Source organism: Monodon monoceros, unplaced genomic scaffold, assembly GCF_005190385.1.
Source record: "Monodon monoceros isolate NGI ecotype Baffin Bay Population unplaced genomic scaffold, NGI_Narwhal_1 Super_Scaffold_2, whole genome shotgun sequence".
Taxonomy (NCBI): Eukaryota; Metazoa; Chordata; class Mammalia; order Artiodactyla; family Monodontidae; genus Monodon; species Monodon monoceros.
This window is the reverse complement of record NW_021703776.1, coordinates 28,162,686-28,170,581: the sequence shown is the minus strand read 5'-3', so window position 1 is coordinate 28,170,581 and position 7,896 is coordinate 28,162,686. Positions and strand designations below refer to the sequence as shown.

General features: G+C 40.5%; 1 pseudogene; it reads right to left on the bottom strand.

Moving 5' to 3' along the window:
• Window positions 1-4,745: 4,745 nt before the first annotated feature.
• LOC114901330 lies at window positions 4,746-5,639 on the bottom strand (annotated as a pseudogene).
• Window positions 5,640-7,896: the final 2,257 nt, after the last annotated feature.

The following is a 7,896-nucleotide window of genomic DNA, read 5'->3' as shown; positions in this document are numbered from 1 at the left end:
TTTAATCTTAATGGACAACAGTCCATGAAGTAGGCATTTATTTTCTACACATTTAGAAACACACAACTGTAATATCTTTGTATGGTGACAGACGATAACTAGGCATATCATGGTGATCATTTTATAGTGTACAGAAATACTGAATCATGCTGTTGTGTACTTGGAACTAACAGTGTATTGTATGTCAATTATATTTCCATTAGCCATAAAAAGAAACGAAACTGAGTTATTTGTAGTGAGGTGGATGGACCTAGAGACTGTCATTCAGAGTGAAGTAAGTCACAAATACCATATGCTAACACATATACATGGAATCTCAAAAAAAAAAAAAAAAGGTTCTGAAGAACCTAGGGGCAGGACAGGAATAAAGATGCAGACGTAGAGAATGGACTTGAGAACACAGGGAGGGGGAAGGGAAAGACTGGTATGGACTTATATATACACTACCAAATGTAAAATAGATAGCTAGTGGGAAGCAGCCACATAGCACAGGGAGATCAGCTGGGTGCTTTGTGACCACCTAGAGGGGTGGGATAGGGAGGGTGGGAGGGAGACGCAAGAGGGAGGGGATATGGGGATATATGTATATGTATAGCTGATTCACTTTGTTATAAAGCAGAAACTTACACACCATTGTAAAGCAGTTATACTCCAAAAAAGATGTTAAGAAAAATAAAATTAAGATATACAGTATAAAAACATATGTAGATACCGGGAAGAAATGCATTAAAATGCTAATGATGGTTATCTCTGGGGGATAGGGATTATGGGTGACTATTAATTTTACTTCATGTTTTTATGTATTTCTAATTGTCTGCAATGAACATGTATTGCTTGCAAAGTTAGAAAGAGAACAATAAATGTCATTAAAAAAAGAAAAAAAAAGAAATATACAACTGAGACTCACAGTTAAAGCAAATTACTTCATGAGCTAACTCATGAATTATACGGTTCATATTTAAACTCTAAATCTCACATAGTCTTCCAGTAGAAAAAAATGAACTTCCATTAAAACAAAACTCCAACAGAGCAGCGGCACTTGCCCAAGGTATTTGCTCCTTTTTAATCTCCTGCTGTCATTAACTCACCAAAATTTAAATAGAAAGTCAAGTTATTTCAGATCCAATATTTGAACACTTTTGCATGTACTGGGGAAAATATGAGGATGCAAGCCAGTTGAATTATAAATTTATTACTTTGAAAAAGAAAAATTATTTTAATCCCTGCATTTAAGACTGGCATGCTGGGGCTTCCCTGGTGGTGCAGTGGTTGCGAGTCTGTCTGCCGATGCAGGGGACACGGGTTAGTGCCCTGGTCAGGGAGGATCCCACATGCCGCAGAGCGGCTGGGCCCGTGAGCCATGGCCGCTGAGCCTGTGCGTCCGGAGCCTGTGCTCCACAACGGGAGAGGCCGCGGCAGTGAGAGGCCTGCGTACAGCAAAAAAAAAAAAAAAAAGACTGGTATGCTGAAATGAATATTATACACTCAAAATGGTATAACTTCATGTGCCTAGGCAATATTTTCATGCCCATTGCCAAGAACAGTACATATTTAATGACATAAGAATTGTTAGTATTCTAAACCCAGAAACGTCAATATATCTAAATTTTTCATAATTTTTATTCTATAGATGCTAGCACACAGTGACTCATATTTAAAATGTGTTATAATCATCATCACTAAGTGGTATTTTTTATTTAAAGTCAATCTCCTTTTTCTAACCACCGACACCCACCATTCATTATGGATTTTGCATGTGGAAGACAAATTCAGCTTATTTTTGATTTTAAATATATTTGAGAGGAACATAATATACTCTTTAATCATCCATTATGCTTTTATTGTTTAATGGACTTATACAAATATTTTATATACTGTACTTCAAACTCTTTTTGGAAGCAAATGATTTGTAAATTAATACATCAATATAAGTAAACTATAGCATGAAAACCAAGCAGACCCCCTGTTAACTGAAAGTTAATTTCTGTAAAAAAAAAAAAAAAAGTAAAACATCTGCTAAATTTTAATAGTGTTAACGAACTACTCATTCAACAAATATTGGTTGTTCTACTATGTGTCAAGCACCGTTCAGGGACTGTTTTTCATAGACCTTAGATGGGAATCAAGGTGGGAGATAAATCCTGATGCTTTCAGGTTAGTTCTGAAGGCAATTTCAAGTCCTTAAGGACAAGAATCACCAGAAGAAATGTCGCTGTTATAATGAGACTGGGCCAAATAACAGAGAATATCACTGTCTAATTTCGTGGATATTAAAAGACGGAGCTGGTGGGAATATTGAGTTTTGAGTTGGAAGAGATTTGCTGTAAGTCATGTTTTGTTTGTACAGATGAGACACACAAGGATTTTACCAAGAGTTAAATGAGATGAAGCAAAAAAAAAATCAAATTGTAAGTACAGAAAAGTTCTCATTTTTCATGAGTATAAAATCACCTGGCTGAATAAATGCCACATGCCAGGAGTTTTGCTAAATGAGTTGTTTCTGACAAGACTCTGCCATGATCTGTCGTCAAAAATCCCTGGCCTTATGGTAATAGGTACCATAGCTGTCCCTAAACAGGAGATTTAGAAGGAAGAAATTTAAGTGGGATTATGTTTTCCGAAAGACACATGATATCCAGGTTGTCACAGAGCAAGTGAGCAGAAATGTGCTGAATGCTTACTGACAGGTGGGAATATGACAAACTTACTCAAGGACTACCATGGCTCTGTATGCATAAAGATCTTACTTTAAGTAGGAGAGACTCTAACTAGCAAAAGAATTTAAAAACCTCTTATGTGATAAGAGGATCATACCAGAAAAGAACATGTTTTAAGTCACAGAGAGTTTTACAGGCTGTGGACGGATCTGGATTAAATGGTTTTGGTTAGACAGAGATGAGGCATTAGGTGGATATTTTCACAGGTGTAGGCAACAAGTATGTAATTAAGAGTGATAAAATTCTCATTACAACGTAAATATTAACAGCTGAACTCTAATGTTTAGAGATGGGATTTTGATATATTATTGATTTCTCTGTAACTATTTAAAAATTATTTAAGAATATTTTGGTAAGAAAATGTAATTATAAGTAATTACTATGTAATATCAAGTAAAATAAATCAGAATTAAAATATGTAAATGTCATATATAATATTATATATAAATATATATAAAATATACACATATACAATCTGCAAATTAAATGCTAAAATTATTACCCCTGGGTGTGTGGAGTTAAAACATTTGGTTTTATATTATTTTTTACACCATATTTTAAATTTACCTACTCTCAACTGGTATTGCTTATTCATAAAAACTCAGTAAATCAATGATTCTATTTCTTACAGCAGGCACAATGAAGTAAACAGAATTCTGTCTTAATAAGCCTTTTTTCTCTCTGTACATAGTATCAATACATGTCTTAGAAGTAACCAGCTTTGTATTTAGAATTTAAATGTTAAACAATTTCAGCCACCAATAATAGACGTACCTTGGAAAGAGCTTGCATGGAGTAATATACTGAGATCAAAATTTAGGCTTCGTACCTTTTTTTCCAACAGAGAGACAATTTCTAAGAGCAAAATTATTGTCTTAAACTTTGGCGTAATCTACAACATCAGCAGTTCTCAAGCCAGTAATATCACCTTCACCTGGGAACTTGTTAGAAAAACAAATTCCCAAACCCAAACCTGATACTGAATCAAAAACACTTGGTGTCGAGACCAGCAATCTGTGTTTTAACAAGCAGTGCAAGAAATTCTAAATTACGTTAAAGTTTCAGAACCACAATGTATACTACAGAATACAAATAGTTTCAGCAGCTTTTACCTGTCTAAATTCACAGAAGGAAGGCTCAGTAAAGTTGGTAACTTACGTCAGATGCTACCTTGAGTGCTAAGGTCTAAACTTTTTTTTTTTCTGCTTTCTCCAAAAGCACTTCCAATCAAATAAGATAAGTTGGTATTTCAAGTACTAAATAATTTTGACCAGAGAGATTACACATTTTAAAAACTTTTTTTTATTTTTTTAGCTCTCAGCATCAGGGCTTTATTCAACCAACCAAAACCAACAACCAGGAACCATCATCACCTTAGCAGAGCATGGAAGGCTCTGTCTAATCAGCAAGCATGGAACAAAACAGATCAAGAAATCCAACACCTAGAAGTCTGTCTTAGAACAATCAGAATATTTAAAATGATGATTAACTCAACAATTCTCTCACTTATTCCTCACACATGAAAAGTCAAAATATCACTTGGACCACTCCGGGTTTTGAGTGAGGACGTCGATGGGCCATAAGAGACTGGAAAACTATCAACAAGACACACAAACAAGGTAAATGAACTGGAAACTCACACAAACAAGGTAAATAAACTGGAAGCTCAACAACATTTAGGATAAATAATTGAGCTTGTCTTTTACCTCAGGAAAAACACCCCACCCAAAACCAAAAAAGAACACAGTAGGAACGAATTCCAAAGCTGTGTTGCTGCTCCACACTTAGTATGCATTTACACTGGAAGAATGACTGGTGATATTTTGACTTTTTTGTTGTTAATGCTAAAGGTAAAGAAGTTGGTTCTTTCAACACCCAAACCAGAGCAGAGAGACAGCAGTAAATTACAAACGTGGATGGAATAATATCCACAGGACGTGGACGGGGGGGGGGGGGGGGGGGGGGGGGGGTATTTGTGCTGTTGCATTGGCAGGAGAGTTAAGCAGTCTTAAAGAACATTCTAGGCTTCTAGGTTTGCCAAGAAGGGGTATCACAAATCCCAAGGCCCACCACCTGCCCTATCTCCTCTTCTCCGAGGGCACCTACCTTATGGACAAGCTGTCTGCGTGACGGCTGGGGGACAGATTCACAGAGTTCTGTGAGGGTCTACTCCCATCTTGCTTGGTGTGGTGACGAACAGGAGCCCATGTGTTTTTGTTGATGGAGTCGAACCGGAATCCCCAGGGTCTTTTAAATTGTTTCACCTGATTGTCGGTTCTTTTGGGGAGAGGCAAAGGAGTTGAAGTTTCCTTCTACCTTGCGATGTGGCTGTGTGTCGCACTCCGTTTCAAAAGATGACAGCTGCTGCGTTACTCCTAAAAGTCCACCCACCTCCACACCGAGAAGGACCCCTACAACATCTCCATGGTAGAGTCCTGTGGCCGCGCATATCCGCCGCTGTCCTGATACATTCCTGCTCTGCCCGGGCTGCACACCTGGACACTGACATCTGCAACCTCTTGGGGCTCTAGCGATCTCACCATCACCATGTGCACAAGTCCAAATTGGTCTCCTCTGACGTATTTAAAACAAACCCCTGGAGGCCAGGCCTCTGCCCCAGAATTCTGCATCCGCCATGTTTTTATAAACTGGGTATCAGGAGGTATCGACTCCCCTTCTCCTATGATGACACCTTCAACAAAGGACACAGAAGGCACAATGAGGTTTGGCCTCTCTTAGTCGTAATAGGCGCCAACTGCTGCTTGTAAGTTCCGGTTGGTGTCATGGGCAGGAAAAGGCATAGCCGGCCGGGTTGAGCTGGAAGCCAAGCAAACCGGTGGAACCCAGGGATAAGCACGTCCTCGTCAGTGGTGCCAGGCACCACTTCTGCATCAGCTCGGGGTGCAGGTCCATGTCCTCCATGTGTGGGGCTGGACACTCGCTTCCCCGCATCCTCACAGCCAAGCCGTCGCTGGGTCCGGGGACCGGGAGAAGCTGCTGGCGGGCGCCGAGACGCTGCTCGCCTGACGTAAGCCCCAGCGTCTCGCTGCCTCATGCGGGTAAATACTCCGCCACGCACTCACTCACTCTCGTGCTTTCGCCCCTCCCACCCCCAGTCTCCCACCCTCCCAGCTCCACAGCCTCCGCTGACTCCGCCTCCCCCCGCGCCACGCCCAATGGTAGCAGATAAGTGAGAGCATTCAAACAAATAAATGTCGATATGCGGAACATGTAAATCCAAGAATCCAAATGAAACATCAAAACCACAAATAGGGGCTTCCCTGGTGACGCAGTGGTTGAGAGTCCGCCTGCCGATGCAGGGAACACGGGTTCGTGCCCCGGTCCGGGAAGATCCCACATGCCGCGGAGCGGCTGGGCCCGTGAACCATGGCCGCTGAGCCTGCGCGTCCGGAGCCTGTGCTCCGCAACGAGAGAGACCACAACAGTGAGAGGCCCGCGTACCGCAAAAAAAAAAAAAAGGAAAAAGAAAAAAACTACAAATAGATATGCAGAGAGAACATATCAGGATTAAATAATACAAATACCATGTATAAACTGCAAAACTCGAGAGGCCTGATAAGGCCATCCTATACAGAGCTGTTAATGGTTTGTGAATTACAAACAGGAACAATGCGGAGGGTTCTGTGAAAGGCCTTCCAGTTAAGCTCACCTGAAATCCTTTTGGGAAATTGGCAGAAGCAAGTAATGAATAAATAAAATTTAAATACTCAGTTAAGCTAATCAGGTCAACAGAGAAGCCAGAAACTAAAGCAAACTCCAGCAACTGGCAAAATGATGTACATAAAAGGCAGAAGAGGCTAGAGTCTGTCTTATTTGGAGACCACATGCCCCAGTATTATAAAGTGCCCTCATTATATCACCAGCACCTGGGGCTCCTTGTTCAAAGGAGGCTGCAAATAGGAAACATATCTTCTTAAAACTAAAATGTTTGATGGGGCATCTCAATCTTTTTTGACTAATTACTGTTTCCAGGAGTTTCCCTGATAATTCCTTTGAGCTATAATTAGAACAGATCAATTTACAGGAAGACAATAGAAGTTTCTTATCCTGCTGATTGGGTTAGGCTTAAGAGTGTCAGCCCTTGGAGGATTTTTATTTTTCCACTTGGCTTTCCATTATTAACCAGAAAACAATGTAAATTCATAATCTCTTGGGAAAAATTCCCATTTCCAACAACTCTCAAGCAAACTTTAAGTTTCAGAAGTTTGTGTTCTAATCTACAGAAAACGGAATATTGTTTGTGGTTCAGTTTGTTGAGTATTCTGTTAATGAAGCCATAGTTGTGACTTCAATCTCCATTTTACAGAGTTTGCTTTTCTTTTTCTTCCCCTTGGAAATCTGACTTGAATACCATATACTTTTTTTCTTCTCCCACAAGAGGGCAAGAGAATGAAATAGAGCAAAGAATCACTATAAAACCTAATTAAAAATGCCGATAGTGGGCCATTACTTATAATGGAGCCAACCCATCCTCAGAAAAATGTTCAGATACTACCAGGCATTCTACTGGTCTGTTCCACATGACACCCCCCTCCTTTTCCCCCATCACCACCTTGTCTCCTAGCTACTCCCTCTGGGATACGCCCATCATGCACTTCTCATCTCCGCAATCTCATTCCCTCTGCAGTGACGGCACTGTTTATCTGTTTGAAAGTCATTGGCATAGACATTAATGCTGACAACATCGGTATTCACTGCAATTGCTTCTAACACCATCATGGGTAACTAAAGAGTAAATGACCCTAACATACAAAAGGTCTCCTGATTGGAGAGAAGAAAACACCAAAATTTCTACGCGGCCGTCATTGTCACTATTCAGTCATTATCATACTTTTTGTTTACATTTCTTCACTTACTTGTCTGAATATAGAAGAAGCAGCTGACACTAACAATAAGAATCTTTGGAGCGAAGCTATGGCCTTTTACTGGAGACGTTAAAAGCAGGCAGATAGGACTTCCCTGGTGGCGTAGTGGTTGAGAGTCCGCCTGCCGATGCAGGAGACAGGGGTTCGTGCCCCGGTCCAGGAAGATCCCACATGCCGTGCCATGGCCGCGGAGCCTGCGCGTCTGGAACCTGTGCTCTGCAACGGGAGAGGCCACAACAGTGAGAGGCCTGCGTACCGCAAAAAAAAAAAAAAAAAAAAAAAGCAGGCAGATA